A 20446-nucleotide genomic window follows, 5' to 3' on the forward strand; every position below is an offset into this window, starting at 1 on the left:
TGAGCCTGCACAGGCTCCTTCTCTGTCTTTCCAGGATGAGCCCAGGGAAGGGCACACCTTTTGTCTCCCATTTGTACCTCCCAGCACCCACTTCAGGCCCTGCAGCCGGGCTACCCATAACCACACGAGAGCGCTCTTCCTTTCAGAGAAATTCATGTTAGGCCTGGTAAGATGACTCAGCCGGTAAAGGTGTATGCCACCAGGCCTGAGTTCTGTCCCTGGGACACTCATGGAAGGAGAGAACCGTTTCCCATAGGCTGTCGTCTGGTTTGCACACGCATTTGCACACATGTATACACAAGTAATAGAAAATATAAAACAGAAAAAGGAAAAGAAATCACTTTTGGGCTTTGTAACGTCTAAGCTGCATATAGAACAAATTAAACATGATTTCCTTCCTTGCATCTTTTTTTTTTTTTTTTTTTGGCGGGGGAAGAGTTGTTTTCCTTTTGGGTTTCATTTGTGTGAAATAGCATCTTATGTGTCCCAGGCTAGCCTTGAACTACCTATATAGTCCAGGATTGCCTTGGCTTTGAATTCCCCTGTCTCCACCTATATTCTGGGATGATGTTTCTAGGGCTCGAACCCAGAGGTACTGAGACCCTGTCCTGTATATATAGGTGACTAGGGATGTAGTGCAATGGATTGAATACATAAATCATGTTTTTGAGACCCTGGCTTCCATCCCCAGCACCCAAACAAAAAATATCTTAATGAAAGCAGATATCGAGCCGGGCGATGGTGGCGCACGCCTTTAATCCCAGCACTCGGGAGGCAGAGGCAGGCGGATCTCTGTGAGTTCGAGACCAGCCTGGTCTACAGAGCTAGTTCCAGGACAGGCTCCAAAGCCACAGAGAAACCCTGTCTCGAAAAAAGAGAAAAAAAAAAAGAAAGCAGATATCGAGAAACAAAGAAGCTGATAAAGTGATGACGTGCTTCTGGACTCCTTTGGACTTGAATCCCCCTGCTTGTGGGTCTTGGGATGCTGGCTGGCTTGCTTGTAGTTTGCAGCTGCGGACCCTGGGCTCTATCAAGGCAGATGTGGCGCACGGCCACTAGGGGGCAGCATGGACCAATGAATGAACTGGCAGTGGTACCCGGGCGCCGAGGTTCTTCAGTGTCTCAGCAGCTTCTCACTGCGTGGGGCCGGCAGAAAGCTACTCGGGCACATCAAGTACCCGGGTTTGCAGAACGGCAGAGACAAAGAACATCGCTAAAGAGTGACGTAGCCACGAAACTTTTCCACCTGTACCAGGATGCGTTCTCTCGGAAGAAGACCTACAGCTGAAGATTAAGCCCCTCACGGGCCGAAACTCTCACCTTCTAGGGAGGGAGCACCAGAAAAACCCAGAATGAGACCTGAGAACATGAACTCCGAACACAACACGAGCAGGAGTAGCTTGGGAGCCTTGAACTTTTCCATAGTCCTGTTCCATGGTCCCTCTCACTGGAGGCCACACCCAGGTACTTGGAGTAGGACCTCACTAGCATGCTCCTGCCCCTCCAGTAAGGCCTGCAGCTTCCTACCCAGCTAGAATAACCATCGGAAGGGCTCAGCTAATGGCAAGTCTAAGCAGCCAGAAATCCCGGAAGTTGAGGCAGAAGGCTCTAAACTTCGAGGTCATCCTTCCTTCCTTCTTTCCTTTCCTCCCCTCTCCTCCCCTCTCCTCCTCACCTCCCCCGTCCTATAGAAGAGCAGCCCGTGCTCTTAACCACTGGGCCGTCTCCCCACACCATTCAAGGCTGAAGATGTAGTAAATATCAGGTCTGCCTGACCTACTTTGAAAAGGTGTAAGAGGAATGGTGTTTGTGGCACATACCTGTAATTTCAGAAATCAGAGGGCATAGGAAGGTGTACAAGGCCAACCTGGGATGTGCAGAGAGAACATGTCCCCAAAACAAACAATGAAAAGGGCCTGTTAGTTCCAACATCAAGAATAAGACCACTACCACAATTTGAGCCAAATTTGAAGCAAACTTGATTTTTTTATTAGGGTGCGCCCAAGGGCTGGCCAGGGACTATCTCCTAAAGAAAGCAGCCCCAGGCCGGGCGGTAGTGGCACACGCCTTTAATCCCAGCACTTGGGAGGCAGAGGCAGGTGGATCTCTGTGAGTTTGAGGCCATCCTGGTCTACAAGCACTAATTCCAGGACAGGATCCAAAGCTACAAAGAAACCCTGCCTTAAAAAACAAAACAAAGCAAATTTAAAAAAGAGGTGTTAATCTAAGCTACGTGATAGGGCAGCCATAGTTGCTGGTGTGACTTTAGTCCTGCTACCCTGGAAACAAAATGCTAATGAACTTCTCCCTCAGTTTACCTTTGGATATAAAAGCTGTTATTTGAATGTACCCTGACACTCTCTTCTGCTGTGTGAACTGTGTCTCAATTATTCCTGTGCCTATACGCTGCTCCAGAAAGATAATTTATGTTGGGGTTGGACCCTGACATAGTGGTGCCTGCAACGTGGGACTGACCACTGAACCCCAATAAATGCTGGAGAAGTGACCAGATGTACAGAGGAGAAAGTAAGGAACCCGTGAGAGAAAACTGCACCATGGGTGGATACATGAGTAATAAGCGCTCAAGAACAGAATTATAGAAGCATAGGATAAGAGCTGGAGAGATGGCTCAGAGGTTAAGAGCACTGGCTGCTCTTCCAGAGGTCCTGAGTTCAATTCCCAGCAACCACATGGTGGCTCACAGCCATCTGTAATGAGATCTGGCGCCCTCTTCTAGCGTGTGGGCATACATGGAGGCAGAATGTTGTATACACAAGAAATAAATAAATAAATCTTTATTAAAAAAAAAGAAGCATAGGATAAAGCAGGACAGTAATATTGGGAGTAAAATTGTAAATATAGAAATATGGGGCAAGTAAAAAGCCATCAAATGGCTGTACAGTTGATTGGAGAAGTTGATTGGAGATATTTTAAAGGACAGAGGAGAAAGAGCACAGCAGCATCAGATACAGGAATTTTTAGAATTTATAGAGGAGATATGCCCTCAGTTTTCTGAGCACAGTACTTTAGGAAAGAAGTAGGGATAAGGATTCAACAACATTATTGTAATTATGGACCAGAAAGCATCCCTGTAGACACGCTTTTTTTCAGGACGCTAATACAGGAAAGGTTGGACTTAAATCTTGACCAGCAGGAGGTACTTCCCTCTGCACCACCAGAGGAGTTGTTAGATGCTTCTATAGAACCGAGTAGTTACAATCAGTCAGAGACTAATGGTTTAGACTATGAAGGGGAAGTCTTCATCTAGCAACCAGCCATGCTGAGAGACAGGGACAGAATAAGGAGGTTCAGAAGGGGCTAAAAGGCTTGAGGATGGTAACCCTGCTATCACACAGACTAGAAACTCTGCAGATCCAGGACTCTTGTCCAAAGAGCAATTTTCTTCCTACCATAATAGCTGGTTTAGATCCCCCTATGGTACAGAGCACTCCGAGAGTGAAGCAGATGCATAGCAATAGTAATGAATCTCCTTAACAAGCTTGTATCAGAGAAGCCACCAGCAGAGGGGAAGAGATGCAAGGATTTCAATTGTTTCCCGTAATAGAGCAAAGAGATGAGCAAAGAAATTTGCTTAGGATACATACTCCTATATCATTTAAGTTACTCAAAGAATTAAAAACTGCTTGCACTCAGTATGGTCCTACAGTGCCATTTACCCAGACGCTGTTAGAAAATATAGTGGTGGAAACTCTGCCGCCAGCAGATTGGAAGCAGATAGCCAAGGCTTGCCTGTCAGGAGGAGATTATCTATTGTGGAAAACTGAGTTTGCAGAACAATGTCAGACCATATCTGAGAGAAACAGGGCTCAGCAGACTCCTGTTTCGTATGAGATGCTGCAGGTGATGGACCTTATACGGGAACAGATCAGCGGTTAGAATCTGATATGGCAGCATATGTCCAAATTAATGCAGCGACCAAGAAGGCCTAGAGTAGACTTCCATCATCAAAAGAACAGGAGAGGAGTTATCTAGTATAAGACAGGGACCAGATGAATTATTTCAGGACTTTGTTTCCAGACCAACATATTCCAGGCATCTAATAGGTTGATTGGAGACACAGAAGCAGGGCAGGTAATAATTAAACAGCTAGCCTTTGAGAACAACAATGTTCTATGTAAGGTGGGCTCTAAGACCTTTTAAAAAGCAGGGTAACATTGCAGATTATATCTGATTTTGCTCGGATATCGGCCAATCATATACACAGGGAATGGGGAATGGCCATAGCTGCTGCCTTGCAGGGAAAGACAACTAATGATGTCTTACCCCAACAGAGCGACCTAAGCCCAGGAAGAATGCAAACTACAGAAATTCCTGGAGGCTGTTTTGGATGCAGTCTTATGGGGCATCAGGTCAGACAATGTCCTGATAGGAGAGTAAGCCCGAGGACAAGAAGAGAACCAGGATTATGCAGGAGAGGAAAACATTGGACTAGTGAGTGCAGATCAAAAAGAGATGATCTAGGAAATCCCCTTTTGGGAAACAGATGCTGGGGCCAGCCTCAGGCCCAGAGACAAAATTATGGGGCAATCCAGCGATCTGTTTCCCCACATGGAAATCTATATTGGACCTTTTCAAAGCAACCCCAGGATCCGCAGGGCTTGACTTTTGGTTTCAGTTCTTATGTATACACGGTTCTGACACCTGAAGAGAGGATGCAAGCTCCCCCCATGGGGGTTTATGGGCCTTTACCAAAAGGCACTGTAGGATTATTGTTAGGGAGAAGTAAGTAGCACAACTATGCAAGGAATTGTTGCTCCTGGAGTCATTGATGCTGATTTTGAGGGAGAGATCAAGGTGATGACTCACTCACCAAGTGGAGTTTCTATAGTAAAAGCAGGTCAGAGGCTTGCACAATTAATTTTACTTCCTGCCGTGCAAACCAAAAGTCAAAGCAAGAAAGAAAAGAAAAAAAAGAAAGAAAGAAAAGAGAGAAAAGGACGGATTTGGTTCATCTGACGCATATTGGCTACAAGACGGAGGTCCTCAGAAACCAGAACTAACTTGCTTATAAATGGAAAAAGATTTTCTGGTCTTCTGGATACTGGCACGGATATTTTGATTATAACCACCCATCAATGGCCTTCTAAGTGGCCCAAAACAGAGAGTATTACACAAATACAAGGAATTGGTCAGACTAGAAATCCTGGACAGGGTAGTAATGAACTGCATTGAGAAGATGAAGAAGGCCATGAGGAAACTTTCCAGCCATATATTATTCCTTATTTACCCATAAATTTATGGGGCTGAGATATTATGTCCAGAATGGGGGTATATTTATATTCCCCTAGCACAGCCGTTACTAATCAGATGTTTCAACAAGAATTATTACCTAGAAAAACCAAAAAAAAAAAAAAAAGAATTATTACCTAATCAAGGTCTCGGCAAGGATAATAAGGGAAAGATCGATCTTGTCATACCAGATGATAGACCTCCTAGGGCAGGATTAGGGTATTTTTAGGAGAGGTCACTGAAAAACCTGCACTCCATGCAGACACAATAGTATGGAAAAGCGATGAACCTGTAAGGGTAAATCAGTGGCCTCTAACACAAGAAAAATTACAAGTTGCCCAGCAGTTAGTGCAGGAACAGCTGGATAATGGTCACATTTCACCATCTAATTCACTGTGGAATTCTCCAATTGTTGGTATTAAAAAGAAATCAGGAAAGTGGAGATTGATTCAGGATTTAAGGGAGGTCAATGCAACCATGCAGCCAATGGGGGCATTACAGCCAGGGCTGCCGTCTCCTACAGCAATACCAAGGGCACCCATAAAATCATTTAAGACTTAAAAGATTGTTTTTATACCATCCCTTTGGTGCCACAGATTGCCAAAGATTTACTTTTAATATCCCCTCAGTTAATTTCAGAGAGCCAATGAAGAGATATCAATGGGGCCGGGCAGTGGTGGAGCACGCCTTTAATCCCAGCACTCAGGAGGCAGAGGCAGGCGGGTCTTTGTGAGTTGGAGGCCAGCCTGGTCTACAAGAGCTAGTTCCAGGACAGGAACCAAAGCTACAGAGAAACTCTGTCTCAAAAAACCAAACCAAAAAAAAAAAAAAAAGAGAGAGAGAGAGAGATCAATGGAGCGTTTTAACTCAGGGTATGGCAAACAGTGCTACCCTGTGCCAGAAGTTTGTAGCTCAGGCTATACGAAAGGTTAGAGATCAATTTCCACAGGTTTATATTATCCATTATGTAGATGATATACTGCTTGCTCATAGAGATGAGGAGATTTTACTAGAGACATACGGACTATTACAACAGAGCCTAAGCCATGCAGGGCTAATTATTGCTCCACCATAGAAAATCAGATAAGGGTTTTCACACATGCTCGTGCTCACATACACAGATCTGTGGGAGCAGCTAGTACACATCCCCTGAACTCCTTAATGGAGAAAGTTAAGAAAGGAGTTAAATCATCAGGGAATTCTAGAGAGTTAGTGTGCTATGCTACAATTTTATTTTATTATTATTTTTTTTTCTAGACAGGGTTTCTATGTAGCTTTGGTGCCTGTCCCTGAACTAGCTCTTGTAGACCAGGCTGGTCTCAAACTCACAGAGATCCGCCTGCCTCTGCCTCCCGAGTGCTGGGATTAAAGGCGTGCGCCACCCCCACCCAGCTATGCTACAATTTTAGGTGGTTAGTAAAGGACTAAAAAAGTTTATTTTTAGTAAAATTATGAACAGGTAACAAAATTGCTTAAATCAGTTTGCTGCTTTTTATATCCCAACATGCATAGAGGATGCCAGGTAACTAGGCAACCTACATAAACAGTCAAGGGGAAGCTAATGATCCCTGAATCTGATAGCACATACCAGGCACTATAATTTCTACAGGCCTGGGTCTGGAGTTAGACTTACTGCTCTAAGCCAAGAAGAGACCCAGACCTCTAAATTATCAATCAGTCCCAGTCTATGCTGTTATCAGCCATTCTGATCGTGGGTGTTGTGCGTCTTTCTCTGGGTTGCAGTTAATTATCCCTTCTGCTGTCATTGAGAGTAAAACACAAGGCTGTAAATTTCCTGAACAAAAATCACCAGGAGGGGCTGGAGAGATGGCTCAGAGGTTAAGAGCACTGGCTGCTCTTCCAGAGGTCCTGAGTTCAATTCCCAGCAACCACATGGTGGCTCACAACCATCCGTAAGGAGATCTGGTGCCCTCTTCTGGGCTGCAGGGATACATGCTGGCAGAACACTGCGTACATAATAAATAAATAAATAATTTTAAAAAAAAATCACCAGGAAACTGAGGTGAAAGTGAGTGTAAGGTGTTAAAAAGAATCTTTTGAGTGAGGTAAAACCAGAGCAGCAGCTTGGGCAGAAAGTGATTCTATGTCTTCTATGTCCTTAGATATCTGTGACTATCTTAAATAGGATGCTCTATTCCTGGACCCTAGGCACTGACCAAATGCCTGCTGATAAAGATAATTGCCGGAAGGCAGATCTGTGTTTACCTAAAAGAGAGGAATGAAGGCCTGGCAGTGGGAAACTCTTCACGAAACAGTTCTGAATGGTGGGGAACTAATTCCCAAATATGTAACATAATATGAAGTCAGGCACAGTGAAAAATCTACAGAAAAGGACAGTCACTTTATTCACAATCAATAACACCAAAAAGCTTTGCCTTTTGGTTTAGCTTTTGTCAGATCCCTTGTATCTGACAAGTGGCTCATGGAAAGATGGCTGGGCAGTCGGGTGATGGTGGCGCACGCCTTTAATCCCAGCACTTGGGAGGCAGAGGCGGGTGGATCTCTGTGAGTTCGAGACCAGCCTGGTCTACAGAGCTAGTTCCAGGACAGGCTCCAAAACCACAGAGAAACCCTGTCTCGAAAAAACAAACAAACAAACAAACAAAAAAACAACAACAAAAAAAAGATGGCTGGGCAATTACTGTATAATGTTGTTACTCAAAACCACTCAGGCATGCTTATTTAAAAGTTTTCTCTAAGTAGTTCTGTCAGTCTGAACCCCTGACACAGTGTGCCTGCAGGACAGAAGAGGGCATAGATCTCATTTACAGATGGTTGTGAGCCACCATGCTGGGAATTGAACTCAAGAACTTTGGAAGAGTAGGTGGTGCTCTTAACCACTGAACCATCTCTCTAGCAGGCAATGCTCTTAATTGCTGAGCCATCTCTCCAGCCCCCAAGAGAAGGGATTTTTAAGGGAAGAAACCACAGCCCAGTAATCCAAAGGGGTAGGGAGGGCATCATAGAAAATTCCAAAAATACCAATGATAATCACAAGGGGGCAACTCCCTGTTTCTCAAGATTATTCTCAAGATTACACTCTAACTTTATCTTCAGCTAGTTCCTGATTTCTAATTCTTCCTACCCTGCTTAAATTTTTGGCTCTATTTTTTTTCCTGCTAGAGGGGTCTGGATTTATCCAGGTCTTTCACCAGTACCATTCCCTTAAGCCCCTGAGCAAGCAGAACCCAGGATTTGGTCCTGTAATTGGTACTTGTGAGGGGGGAATTTAAGACTCAGTCAGAGGCTTGAGTTTCAGATCCTAAGGCGATACCTGGTTCCAAGAAACACCACAAACTGAGACCTTCCAAGGGGAAATGACCTAACATTCCAAAGGAAATTCCTAACGTTCAAACCTTTGTAAATAGGAACACCTGATGTTCTTTAGCCCAGCACACACCCATCCCTTTTCACCAAGACACCTCTAGACAAATGTCAGCCAATCAGGTGCCCTAAACCTTAAAAATCCCTCACCCCAACCTCTACTATGATAAAAACCCCACCCCAACTGAGCTCGAGACTCTGATTGTGCCAATCAGAGTTCAAACTCAGTTTTGTTGGTTTTGGGGGATCTCTGCAATCTGGGGCATCACAGTGCATGACTGTTATCCTAGCACTTTGGAGATGGAAGTAGGAGGATTGGAAGTTCAAGCTAATTGTAGAGATTTTGAGGCCAGCCTCGAATACATGAGAACATATTTCCAAATGTTCTCGAATATTTGCTTTGTTCACCAAAACAAATAAATAAATGGACAAAACCCTGAAGGTTGGGGTTTTTTTTATCTCATTTTATCTTTAATTTATTTTTCTTTTCTTTTATCTGTAAGGGTGTTTCACCCGCCTGCAAGTCTGTGCACCTGGTGCTTTGAGAGACCAAGAAAGGGTCCCCCGGAAATGAAGCTACAGACATTGTGAGCCATCAAGTGTGTGCTGGGAATTAAACCTGGGTCGTCAGGAAGAGCAGCCTCTTGACTACTCAGCCATCTCTCTAGCTCCTCATTTTATTTTTTTTAATAACTATTATCTTGTTTCTTCTTGTTTTAATTCTTAGGGCTGGATAGATGATTCAGCAGTTAAGAACTAGAGGTAAGTTCATTGTGGAGAAATGTGAGCCCTGTTTCCATGTTGACCAAAGGTCAGAGAGTTGGACATTTCCTCTAGTTCCTACAAGGTTATCACGCTTCTACCCCAAACAATGGGCCCACCGAGACGTAGATCAGAGATTCCTACTCTCACAAGGTTCTTGTCAAAGGTGTGGCTAAAAGCCAGACCTTGTACTCCTGGAATAGAGAAGTAGATAGTTCCTACCTCAAACAAGAGTGTTAGGGTCCATCTAAGTTACAGTTCCCATTATAGAGATAACTTGGGATTCCACCCAGGGAGTGGTTTGCCTAGAGAACATTTTGGTCTAGGGTGTTAAGTGTGACTTGTTTTGTTCTAGCTACAGAATGATTAACTATGAATGTTGCCCGTGACCTTCAGTTGGTATGTTCATTTCCTTGTTCGACATTGATGCAGTCTTTTGTCTTACTCCTACCTTTGGGGGTTGGGGTATTTTAAGCAATTGAAAATTAAACAGGGATGAATTTTCAGTACCCACAGGAATTCCTTCCCAATACTATCCTACATATTTTTCCATTTTATTATTTTCATTTGTGTCTTCATATTCTTTATTATATTTCTAACCCCCACACCCTTACCCTGGCAAGAGGTATTTTTGTCGAGGCTGGTCCCTGACAGGCCTTAAAATTTCATCTTGGAGTACCTTCCTTCTTCAACCCACCTTACACAGTGCACCCCGACATTTTATTCCCAGCACCCATAAAGCATCTACCACTCCAGTGCCACAGGATCTGACACCTTCTGGCCTCTGAGGGCTGCTGTGCGGCGCGCACGCGCGCACACACACACACACACACACACGGGGTATAGATGAACTTCCTTACACACAGGTACCCGTGGTAGCCCTAGCTCGCCTTCAGTGGCTCAACGCCTGCAGCCACAGCAGCCGCAGCCTCCAAATGTGACACTCATGCCTGTTAGAAACGTTTTCTAATACGAGCTCTCTGTCGACACAAAAATATCAATCAAGCCGAATCAAAACAAGCCAAATTAAAAGATATCCAGGTTTAATAGGACTCCAGCGCTCTAGGGTGGCCCCGAGGGGAACCTGGAAGCTGCCAACGCAACCACTGGGAGGAAAGAGGGAAGGCCAAGAAGGGACTTTCTGGGGAGCAGTTTAAATAGACTGGGGGGAGTGGTCCTGACCTCCTCTGGGGAGGGGACAAGGTTTGGTGGGCTGCCTTGACCCTCCTGGGGTGGGGTGGGGTCAAGGTGCAAGGGGCACAGGGGCGGAGCCTGCAAAGACGGAGGCTCAGGATTTACAATGCCCTTTAAAAGGTCCCCCATATCAGAACCCAGTGTCTGTCTCCTGGTCTGTCCTGTCTCTCTTTCCCCTTCTTCCTCCCTCAGAGGTAGCCTCTGTATACCACCCGACAATACATTTCTCTCATTGGGGCTGGAGAGGTGGCTCAGTGGTTAAGAGCTCTGGCTGCTCTTTCTGAGAATCTGGGTTCAATTCCCAGCACCCCACATGGTGACTCCCATCTGTCACAGACATACATGCAGGCACCCAATAAGCACAATGAGCATAAAATAAATTTTATATATATATATATATATACATATATATATACACTCTCCGTGAGACCTGTTGCATAGTGTGATCTTTGCTGCAAACCTTGGCCCTCACCTACTGCATAAACCCTAACAACACACATACACATGAAAATAAATACATTGGCTGACCTGGAACTCACTGAGATCCACCTGCCTCTGCCTCCCAAGTGCTAGGATTAAAGGTGTGTGCCACTGCTGCCAGGGTCCCTTTTAAGATTTGAGGGGACAAAAGAAAGATAACTGACACATTCCCTGAATTCCTGTTTGGGGTGAGGCTGGAAGGCCAGGGGAAAGGCAGCCATGTTCCCCTGGGTTAGTGGTAGACTTAGGGTCTGGCAGGTTCTTAGTCAGGTGACAGACAGCTGAGGATGCATCAAGTCTTGCTAACAGGAGACACCACCATTTTGGGGGCACAGCCCACACTTTGGAAGGCATTGAATCATGGCCTCCTGAAGGTGACTAGCTATGCCTGTCATTTGCACACGCAGCAAAGGTTCCATGTGACTCCAGTGGAAGATTCAGCCACTGTGGACTCCCACCACGGGGTCCTCCCGTGTCTCCACCCCATCTATTTTGTTTATTTTTCAACAGGGTCTAATGTAACCCAGGCTGGCCTCCAATTCCAGCTGTGCAGACCAGGATGACCTTGAACCCCCATTCTCCACCCCCTCACAGGTGCTGGGATTTCAGGTCAGAGTATTGTGGTCTGGCTTTCTCATCCCCTTTGGACTCCTTCGAAAGGCAGGCCAGTGCTGGGCACAGCGGTCAGTCGCGTGGGGTAGAAACAAGAGGAACTGTGTGCTGTGCATCTGCTCCGCTGCTATCCTGAAGAGCAAGGCAGGAAAAAGGGGTGAGCATAGAGTATTGGGGGCACAGCCAGGCAAGGTGCGTAGCAGAGCATGTACAGGACACAATCGACTGTCCTGGGGAGTGGGACAGTCAGACAATCCCAACAGATCTAAAAGGTGAAGGTGGAAGCAAGAAGGAGCGTCCACAAGCCAGGGAGAATCTTTGAGATGAAAGCAGGGCATGGCGGCATATAATCCCAGCACTTGGAATGCAGGGGCAGGAGGATTGCTGCTGAGGCTAACCTAGTCTACATAGTGTGTTTCAGTCTAGCCTGAGCTATATAGCGAGCTCCTATTTTTTTTTTTTTTTTTTTTTTTTGGTTTTTCGAGGCAGGGTTTCTATGTGGTTTTGGAGCCTGTCCTGGAACTAGCTCTTGTAGACCAGGCTGGTCTCGAACTCAGAGATCCGCCTGCCTCTGCCTCCCGAGTGCTGGGATTAAAGGCGTGCGCCACCACCGCTCCTTTCTTGACAGGAAAAAAAAGCCTGTAGAGGTAAGAAACCCCTAGGATACGGAGCCCAGCTCCCAGGAGACGGACTTCAGAGTGGGTGAGAGTCCCTCACTGACTGGTAGTAGCCACACCCCAGGTGCCCTGACTTCCACTTCCTGCCTAACCTTGGCACAGTCTATGACCTTCCAATATCCACTTACAGACAGCATCAGGCTGGAGGAGGGAAGGTAGAGGAATGGGGCTGCACAGATGAAATTAGAATCAGCGTGAGGGCCAGGGCCGGACAGTCCTGTCCTGGGAAGCAGAATAAGCAGCCTCCACGCGTCACAGTTGATTTGCCCCAGGTGAAGTCCGTCACTGTATCCAAGGTTCACACTTCCTCCTGTGTGCTACGGTTGATCCTCGCTCTCCGGAGGGAGGTGCAACCTCCTTGATGCCCGGGGGAGAGGGGCGCGGCTTGCGTGGGAGGGACATCAGCTGGCTTCCTTTCCTTGCTCTGCCCTTTGGGCACCGACTGGGAGGCCACGTCTGCATTTCCCTCTCAGCACCCTCCCCGCCCTCCCCCCAACCCCCCCCCCCCCCCCACACACACACCCTCCATCCGAGGCCGGTAAGTTTCCACTGTGGCTCTTCCACAGTCTGAGTCAGGCTTGACCTGCCACCCGGGCGCAGGCTGCTTGGAGTGAGCTTCCTTCTCCTGGGCCTAAGCAATGCCAAATCCCCTGCTCTGACTGGATCCTTCCCTTCCCCCCGGGCTGATCAGAAAACATGGTTCATTAAGCACCACAACAAAAATTGGTTGCAGGGTTCCCCAGAGACCAAACTGACCAGGGAACTCCTGGACCAAGGACCTTGGAAATAACCACCAGGTGGCAACCACAGATAAAGGACCTAGCAGGTGCCAGGCACTAACATGGCGGGGACAGCCCTAGGAAAGAGAATTATTTCCTTATGTTGTAGAGAGACTAACACGGAGTGCAAATGAGCGCGCTACCCACGAAGACTGCGTGTGACCGTGAGCTCCCAGGAGGCCAGGTGGGGAAACGGGCAGAGGCCAGATTTTCTCAGGTGAGATACGGTATGAAACAACCCAAAAGGAATGGGGTGCGGTTGTGGGGGAGGGGTGGACTGCTATAAGGAAGGGAAGATGCTGGGCTGAGGTCAGTCTGTGGAAGGCATGGAGGAAGGGCAGTCTCTGGTCATAGGTCATGGACGTGAGCCCCCTCTCCGGCCGGTTGACTTGTTTGTTTTACTCAATTGTCAGCGTACAGGACCAGCCCTTAGTAAATATTTGTTCAGTGAATGCATAACCAATTGGGAATTTGAAGAGAAGTAACTTAAGAATTTTAACCAAGAGTCATGTGGAAATCTGTTACGACCTATTGACCTAGAAATTCTAAAAATCTCTTTTTCTAGACCAGATCTGTAAGCAGGCTACAGGGGGCTGGGGAGATGACTCAGCAGCTAAGAGCACTGGCTGCTCTTCCAGAGGACCTAGGTTCAATTTTCAGCACCCACATGACAGCTCACACCTGTCTGTAACTCCAGTCTCAGTGATCAGATGCTCTCCTAGACCTGTATGCAGACAAAACACCCATAAACATATAACAATAAACTTTAGCCGGGCGGTGGTGGCGCACGCCTTTAATCCCAGCACTCGGGAGGCAGAGGCAGGCGGATCTCTGTGAGTTCAAAAGTCAGCCTGGTCTACAAGAGCTAGTTCCAGGACAGGCTCCAAAACCACAGAGAAACCCTGTCTCGAAAAAACCAAAAAAAAAAAAAAAAAAACAATAAACTTTAAAAAGTTTTAGAAAAGCCAGATGTGGTGGTGCACACCTTTAACCACAGCATTCCAGGAGGCAGATGCAGAAGGAATACCCCAAGTTCAAGGCCAGTTTTAGGGTTTCAGACCAGCCAGGATTACCCGTCTAGACCCTGCTCCCTACCTCCACTCCCCCAGACAGGGTTTCTCTATGTAACAGACTAGCCATCCTGGAACTAGCACTGTAGACCAGGCTGACTTTTGAACTCACAGAGATCCGCCTGCCTCTACCTCGAGTGCTGGTATTAAAGGCATGTGCCACCACTGCCCAGCATAGACCCTGTTTTGAAAGGGAGAGGGAGCCATGTACGGGGCAGATGTAGCGTGTAACATACTCAGTCCTTCTATTGTGAAGTAATACCCCACGTGAGAACCTGCCCTTTCTGCCTGGGCACTCCTCAGCTGACTGACAAAGCCTTTTCTCACAGTTAGCTATTTGCAGAGAGGGCCACTGCAGACATTCACATACTGGCTCTGTGTGAGGACAAATGCTTTTCTGCCTCCTAAGTATACAAGTGATTTGTTGGGCCCTGTGGTACTGCTTTCTTCATTTCTTCATTACCTGAATCCCTTAGAACAGACACAATACTTTTTTTTGATTTTTTTTTATAAAAATTTATTATGTATACAATATTCTGTCTTCATGTAGGCCTGCAGACCAGAAGAGGGCACCAGACCTCATTACAGATGGTTGTGAGCCACCATGTGGTTGCTGGGAATTGAACTCAGGACCTTTGGAAGAGCAGGCAATGCTCTTAACTACTGAGCCATCTCTCCAGCCCCACAATACTTTTTATAAACCTAAAGAAGGGTGGTGGTGGAGCACACCTTAATCCCAGCACTCCGGAAGCAGAGAAAGGTGGGTCTCTGAACTCAAGGCCAGCCTGGTCTACAGATTAAGTTCCAGGACAGCCAGGGCTACACACAGCTATCTCAAAAAAAAAAAAAAAAAAAAAAAGTAAATAACAAACAAAAACAGCAGCAACAAACAAGCAAACAAAAAGCCCCTATAATTTATTTATTGATGTAGCGCTGATGAGGGACAATTCAGAACCTCTTTCATGCTAAGCAAGTCTACTACTGAGCCACACCTTCAGACCCCTCCCCGTTATGAGCCCTATGTGTCTATACACACAGGTCTGTCATATATAAATCTATCTGTGTATGATACATGCAGATAAGCATGCTATGGCATGCATCTGAAGGTTAGAGGGCAGTTTTATGATGTCAATTCTCTCCAACCTTTATGTGGGTCCCATGGATAAAATTCAGGGTATCAGGCATATGTGGCAAGTCCTTTTACCCATGAGTCATTGGGACAGCCCTATTGTTGTTTTTGCAGCTCTGGGCTGGCCTGGAATTCACTATGTACAACTGACTGGCCTCGAACTTGTGGTGACCCTCCTCAACCACCTCCCACTAAGTGTGACACCTGCTCAGTTGGGTAAGGTTTATGATGATGAACCTACCTGACAGCTACCTACCCAGCCCTCCCTACTCTTTTTTTTTTTTTTTTTTTTTTTTTTTTTTGGTATGTTGTCCTCTGACCAGCACAGGGACACAATGGGACACCCTTCCCCCATCACACACCTGTATGCACACACAAAAAAATCTTTTTTTGTTTTTTTTGTTTTCTGAGACAGGTTTTCTCTGTAGTTTTGGAACCTGTCCTGGAACTCGCTCTTGTAGGCCAGGCTGGCCTCAAACTTGCAGAGAGTCACCTGTCTCTGTCTCCACATGCTGGGATTAAAGGCGTGCGCCACCACAATCAATTTTAAAAAAGCCAGAGGGACTGGAAATATGGCTGACTGGTTAAGAATACTTGTTGCTCTGGTTGAGGACCTGGGTTCCAATCCCAGCACCCACATAATGAATCACGGCCATCAATAACAACAGTTCCAGGGGGTCTGCTGTCCGCTTCTGAGCAAGGCACACCTGTGCAGACATACATGTATGGAAAACACTCAAACACGTCTGGGAGAGCAAAGACCAAGATCTGCCCTCTGGGCCTTCTGGGGAAATAAGGCCAAAGTCCCAAGTTCTGTGTTTTACAGCCCTGCTGAATTAAGGGTGTCTTCCTTTCCACCACCACGTATGAAGGTAGCTACTGGGCAGGGTGGGAGAGCCTTCTGTGAAGAAGGAGTTAATAAGCACAATTACAGGTTCACAGGAAAACGCCTCTAAATTATGGTCTGTGGACCCTGGAATGCTTCCATTCTGGGAGGTGCTTCAGATCTTTAAAAACTGAATAACTGGGACAATGAGGGCTGCTGAGAAGCCAAGGACAATGGCACTGGGTTTTGATCCTACTTCATGTTCTGGCTTTGTGGGAGCCTAGCCAGTTTGGATGTTCACCTTCCTAGACCAGGATGGAGGGGGGAGGACTTTGGACTTTCCACAGGGCAGGGAACCCTGACTGCTCTTCAGACTGTAGAGGGAGGGGGAGAGGAGTGGGGGGAGGGGGAGAGGAGTGGGAGAAGGGGGAGGGAAATGGGAGGCTGGGAGGAGGCGGAAATTTTTTTTCTTTTCAATTAAAAAAAAACGAAAAAAAAAAACTGAATAACTGGGCTGGGCGGTGGTGGTGCACTCCTTCAATCCCAGCACTTGGGAGGCTGAGGTCGGCAGATCTCTGTGAGTTCAACTTCAGCCTGGTCTACAAGAGTGAGTTCCAGGACACCTCAGGCTGGGACACAAAGAAGCCCTTCCTCAAGAAACAGAACACAAACAAAACCAACAACAACAAAAATTAATACCAGTAAGCTGGGTGTGGTTCCAGCTCTCAGGAGGCGGAGGCAGGTGGATTTCTGTGAGTTCCAGACCAGGTTGGTCTGCACAGTTGAGATCCAGGCTACTTAGTGAGACATTATCTCAAAAAAAAAAAAAAAAAAAACTAGAAAAACCAGAAAGCAGAGTGTGCTGTGTGTTCTTAAACTCTGAGCCACTTCTTCAACCTGAATGAGGGAAAAATTTTAAGAATCTTCCCGCACCAAAGGCTATGCCTGAGGCCAGAGTTAAGCCCCAGCCCTACTTACTCTGATAATGGACTGAGGAAGTGGGTGGTGAATTGGTGAGGACCTGACCTAGCCTAGCCAGTTCCAGGATTCCCTTTTCAGCCTGGGGCTCAGAGCACTCTGAGGAATCTTCACCTAACCTACTTGTTGAGCCTGATTCTTCCCCCCAGGGCCAAACTCAGCCTTTTGGTAAGAGTGAACTCTAAGGCGTGAACAGCGTCTTAAAGGGGACAGCTCTTCAGGGCAGTGGTTCTCAACCTTCCTAATGCTGCGACCCTTTAATGGTGAACCCCAAACACAAAATTATTTTCGTAGTACTTCAATAACTGTAATTTTGCTACTGTTATAAGTCGTAATGTAAATATGTTTTCCAGTGGTCTTTAGGCGACCCCTGTGAAAGGGTCGTTCAACCCCAAGAGGTCGAGACTCACAGGTTGAGTACCACTGCCCTAAGAATAAGCAATGCTTCCTCCCTCCCTCCCTTTTTCTTTTTTTTCCTTTTTTTCTCCTCCTGGTCCTCTTTCTCATCCTTCTTTTCTTCATAGACAGGGTCCCTTATAGCCCAGCTCAGACTCTATGAGACCCTGGATAACCTTGCTCCCCCCCCCTTTCCCCCCCCCCACCTCCGCCACCTACCGTGCAACCTAATCCAGCTTCCACCACCTTTTCAAAGGAAGGGAAGGAAAGAAATTGAGGCTTTGTCATTCACTTGTTCTAAAGAACAGCAGGAAGAGCTCTAAACCACAATGGGTGGATTACAGCAGCCAGAGCTGGCCAGAAACATTCCTCCCCATTTTTAACCAAAAGCCGTTCCCTGCGGGCTCATTGTTAGGCTCTCTACGTTCATTCAGCCGGGGGCTGGGGGTGTAGAGGGGAAACAGAGCGAATTCCATTGCTCTGTATTTAGCATCATTGAACCAGATTTCTTTTTAAAAAAGAGTTTTCGTTTTTTCCATTTTGTTTTTCCCAGCTGGGTGGTGGCGGCGTACACCTTTAGTCCCGTCACTCCAGAGGCAGAGGCAGGTGGATCTCTGAGTTCCAGGACAGGCTGGTGTACAAAATGAGTCACAGGATGGGGTGGGGGGTGGGGCACACTTAACAGAGAAACCCAAAAAGGTTTTATTTTTTTAATTAATCTTTTCATTTCTAATTATGTGTGGAGGAGCGTGCACGTGAGCACAGGTGGTCTTGGAGGCCAGAAAGGGTATCCGGTCCCCCAGAGTAATGGAAAGCATGCCTGACTTGGGTGCTGGGTGCCAAGCGAAGTCCTCTGCAATCTTTTAACTCCTGAGCCATCCCTCCAGCCCCGAGCCAGCCGAATTTAGGTAGGAAACCCCACACTGAAGGCCTCCAAGAAACCAAAGCAAAAATTCTCAGAGACAGGGAAGGAAGGACCAGGTCACTAGGGGAAAGGTTTAGGCTAGGTATTCATTTAGGCCCGAGGCCCCCTCCTCTTCTAAAGGGGTAGATAGGAACTTTCTAGATGTAGCTTAGTAGTTAGGGCGAGAAACGCAAAACCTCCGCGTGTGTAGGAGAGAGCTAAAAAGAGGAGCCAAGGAGAAAAACCTTCTTCGGGGCCCTGGAAAGATGCCTCACGGGGAAAAGCTGCTAGGGCATTTGGATCCCCGTGTGACAGGCCAAGACGGCAGGCCAAGAGGTTCCTGGAGGGGGGTTATTAAATTCAGGGGCCTCATCCCAACCCCTGGCACCCATCTTTGGAATGGGATCACTTTAGGTTTAACTAAAACTTGATGGTGAACCCCGTGGAAAACTGTCCAGCTTCATTCTAGAGCCCAAGGTCAAGATGCCCCAACTAACTTCTCATAGCTGCTGTTAAACTTCCCGAGGTGTGAAGTGTCCCCTGCAGCTGCCAAACAAGATGCCAGGATGTGGCTTTTGCCTTTAAATACCTTTTACCCATCTGGCAGTGGTGGCTCACACCTTTAATCCCAGCACTTGGGAGGCAGAGGCAGGTGGATCTCTGTGAGTTCGAGGACAGCCTGGTCTGCATAGTGAGTTTCCAAAGCTACACAGAGAAACCCTGTCTCAAAAAACAAAACAAAAACCAAAAAATACACTTGGGGCCATGCTTGGGTCCCCAGTGCCTGAGTATTGTCCCAGCTGGCTGGAATAAAGATTTTCAATTGTCTATAAACTGTGTCTTGTTGCTCACCTCTGATAATACCACTGTAACACCCAGCACACATGTGACTGGACATGGCAGCCTACCCATAATTCCAGACTGGAGGGGGGGTTGGGGGCGGGAGACAGAGACAGGGAATTCCCCCAAAGAAAGCTTGCTACCTGAACCAGATAGGTTACCAGCAGGGTGAAAAGTTTTGTCTTTTGGGGTTTTGTTTGTTTTGGTTTTTCAAGACAGGATTTTTCTGTGTAGCCTTGGCTATCCTGGAACTTGCTCTGTAGAACAAGCTGGACATGAATTCACAGATCCTCCTGCCTCTGCCTCCTCAGTGTTGGGATTAAAGTTGTGTGCCACCACTGCCCAGCAGGGTGAACCATCTTAACCAAAGCTGGGGAATGTAGATATAAAGAAAAACCAGATTTTAAAAACTTTCTATTTGATTTATCTATCTCTATTTTTAAAAAGGTTCATTTTTTTAAAATATGGAACGCTTCACGAATTTGCACATCCTCCTTGCACAGGGGCCATGCTAATCTTCTCTGTATCCTTCCAGTTTTAGTATATGTGCTGCCGAAGCGAGCACAAAAGGCTTAATTTTTGAGGGAGGAGAAATGGCTCCAATTAAGAGCCCTGGCTGCTCTTGCAGAGGGTCTGGGTTTGACTCCCAGCACCCACATGACAACTCACAGCCATCTATAAGTTCAGTTCAGAGGATCCAGTGAACTCTTCCGGCCTCCACGGGCACCAGGCACATACTTGGTACACAGACATACATGCAGGCAAAATACCCAAATACATCAAATCAATCAACCTTTCAAGTATTTGTGTATATGCGTATGTGAGTGAAGGCCATATGTGTGTGGGTGGCCATAGTGGTCAGAGCGGGTGTTGTGTCTTCTGAGGTCAAGGTACAGGCACTGTGGACCATTTAATGTGGGTGCTGAAAACATAATTTCGGTTCCCAGAAGAACAGCAAGTGTTCTTCACCACGGAACCATTTTTCCAGCCCCTAAAGGCATTTTAAAATTGCATTCATGTTATTTATTTATTTGTGTGTGTGGGGGGGGATGTGGACACATTCCAATTTCTGCAATATGCTATCTCCCTCCACCTTGTGGGCTGTGGAGATTGAATTCAGACCCCGATCTTGGAAGCATTTATCTTTCTTTCTGAGCCATCTTGCCAAGCCTACAAGATATTTTTAAATATAGATGCTAAGCCA

General features: G+C 46.6%; 1 non-coding gene across 1 annotated transcript; it reads right to left on the bottom strand.

Moving 5' to 3' along the window:
• Window positions 1-19700: 19700 nt before the first annotated feature.
• LOC121449001 lies at window positions 19701-19807 on the bottom strand. The gene has a single exon (XR_005974460.1). It is a non-coding gene; the product is annotated as a U6 spliceosomal RNA (small nuclear RNA).
• Between the last annotated feature and the right edge of the window lie 639 nt (window positions 19808-20446).

Source organism: Microtus oregoni, unplaced genomic scaffold (genome assembly GCF_018167655.1).
Source record: "Microtus oregoni isolate MIOR12 unplaced genomic scaffold, Mior012 000005F_ref0000423, whole genome shotgun sequence".
Lineage (NCBI taxonomy): Eukaryota > Metazoa > Chordata > Mammalia > Rodentia > Cricetidae > Microtus > Microtus oregoni.